This window comes from Ostrinia furnacalis, unplaced genomic scaffold (assembly GCF_004193835.3).
Source record: "Ostrinia furnacalis isolate ACB-3 unplaced genomic scaffold, ASM419383v2 OfSCF4102, whole genome shotgun sequence".
Lineage (NCBI taxonomy): Eukaryota > Metazoa > Arthropoda > Insecta > Lepidoptera > Crambidae > Ostrinia > Ostrinia furnacalis.
In genome coordinates this window covers 903,174-906,011 of record NW_021134341.1, presented here as the reverse complement: position 1 = coordinate 906,011, position 2,838 = coordinate 903,174, and positions in this window count along the sequence as shown.

The following is a 2,838-nucleotide window of genomic DNA, read 5'->3' as shown; positions in this document are numbered from 1 at the left end:
ATCTGTAACAAAAAAAAAGGATTTGGTTAAGATTGTAACAAAAAAGGTTTAATCAATTTTCTTATTGACCTCGTCGGTATATAAATCACAAATTATTGAAGGAATGAGACTATTTCCACCTCTCGTTCCCACCACTGCACCTCCTGTGTAGCCAGGATCTACAGCTTGACCGCCATAAAAACCCAACCAATGAAGGTCAAGTTTGTCCCGGGGGAAAGTTAAACTGTCATTGGACCCGCAACGAAATTAATCAGAAGAACATAGGAGGAGTTCGAAATTAAGATTCGTCTTCCCTCCATTACAAAGCGGATGACAGGTGACAAACAAAGATTTAATAATTTAGATCACTATTGCACTAGTAAAATAAAAATACAGTAAAAAAAGGTAGCCCTTAATAATAATAAAAAAGACAGCCAGTTTTAATAAAAATAATTGACGTAACAAGGATAATGCAACTTCGGAGAGCAAGTTTTAATCCTGCAAGTGGCTCTGTAGACGCTAATAAGCTTGATATCTAAGTATCTTTTAACAACAGAACAAGTAGGAAAAGATTCTTGCATATTAAGAGCGTTGTCACATTTTTCATGCAGAAATCGAGAATTTGGCAGATTTCGAAATGATTTTAGTCATATAATTTATTGTTATAGCTTCTTTTGACTTATATCATCGTAATTATCATACGTTTTTACGGAATGTCTATTGACAAAATCTCGTTCAAATTGGATTTTTGCCTACGAAAACAGCGAATTTCGAAAGCCCGATTTCCAGGTAACTCGCGAAGGCACAATTTTGAACTAATATTACAACAAATTTATTTCTAAGTAAGAAGACAGAATATATTCATTAGAATAAGCATACCCTGAAGAAGAAAGTGTATTGAGAAAAATTTGATGTTTAATTCATTAAAATGCATTTTTATCATGTCTAAGATAGTCAAAATTCGAGAAAATTGCTGCAAGAAAACCGGTCACATCTCATAATCTAAAAGTCATTTGGCAACATAAACTACTTTATACTTTTTCAGTAAGTAACCATTTGTTCGACATCTTGTATACCTACTATAAGAAATATTCAAGTGAGATCACTTATCGATTTATTTTCGTCATCCTTATTTGTATTAAATTTAGTTAAAATACACTAAGGCTGAGATGCACCACCTAACTTCGACCCTAACTGACAATAACCGGTGTTTTATGTTAGACAGATTTTTGACATCCAAAATTTTGATGTAAATGTTAGAGTAAGACGGTGCAACACGGCCTAACAAATGTGTCGTAGACAGTACTTTTTATTTTCTTCATAAATCTTTATTTTCTTTGTAATGCTATCTACAAGCTTTTATTTTCTTTGACATCTGGAGTTGTAAAATCTTGCAACTTAAAATTTACTTACTTTCCGTTTTCCCATTGAGCTGAAATTTTGCACGTCTACACAGGCATGCAAAATTTCGTTTCTTTTCGCACTAAATAATTTAATTTACGTGTTTTCATGCGATGGCCAAGTCAATATATTTATGTAAAACGTTAATGATTTCCTGGACTGGACTTGGTATTACATGGATCTCACAACTTTTTACCGTAGAACAACTCAGTAGCGAGACTTGGTTTTTTGACAAAGTATTGTTTTTGATGGGTTTGTATTACAGAACGCATGTGTACCTAATGGGATAACTGTTTAAAAACACGATTAGATAAATTTTAGCATTATACGACCGTGGTTTATAATAATAAATTCTATAAAATCACAATGATATCAGTATTTACCTCTTTGATTTCCTGACTTGTTTAGATTTGCAAAAACTAAATATTTATTATTAACTTTTAGATAATAATGTGAATGGCGCTTACGATAATATTTACTTACGAGCTCTTTGATGGACACAGATATTATAGATAACGTTTAAAAAATGGCACGCTCGTTTTCATACATTTCATTCTATTTATTTAACCTATCCTATATTATTTTATGTGCGGAAACGTCACAAAATCAGAATAAATTTTAATTTATCCATCCCGCATCATAAAAACTAAAAAGTAAAATTTAAATAGTAAATATTTTTCATAAACAAGCATTTGATGCTGTAAAAAGAATAAAATAAAACATAAATTCTTTCAAACCCATCAACTTATTACTTTACTCAATTTAAAGATTAAAAACTTGTCGCGGGATTTACTAGTGTAAAAATACATTAATTACGTAACTTAATTTTGCTAAAAGTCTAATCTGAGAAAAAATCAAATAGGTAAATTATTGTACATTATTTCTTTATTATTATGTATGATGTACTGTCTTAGGTACGATACAACTACGGATTAAGATCGTTTAGTCGACGCAGCATTGAAATTGTACAGATAAATGCAGTTTGCGCACTCACTACGCGACGTCAAGCAATAAAAACCTAAAATTCGAACGCCAACTTTTTGCTACAACGCTCTTAAATAACATAAAATAGCGAGAAAACATGTAGAGTACCTATGTATGCTTAATTACACGTTACAGCGGCTGCATTCTGCATTAATGATTGTGACTCTACAATGCGAAACAATGATTATTTCAATGTTGCAATTTCTTACAAAACTTGCGCGCAAAAAGCAAATCTAGTATGTAAAATCATCAAACTTCTAAAGCTCGTAACTCAGTTCAGACTGAGTTGAGACGTATACATGTCATAATAAGTTTGGTTTATTACACTATTTTGTAATCAAAAAACAAAGTTTGGTCGATGGCCGCGCGATAAAAAAAAAGACGCCACCTTCCATACTAAATCTGGCATTGTCATTTGGGTGGAGGAGGACTTGGTCTCACTTCTCTCGCTGTCCAGATGGGTGGGAGAGGCCT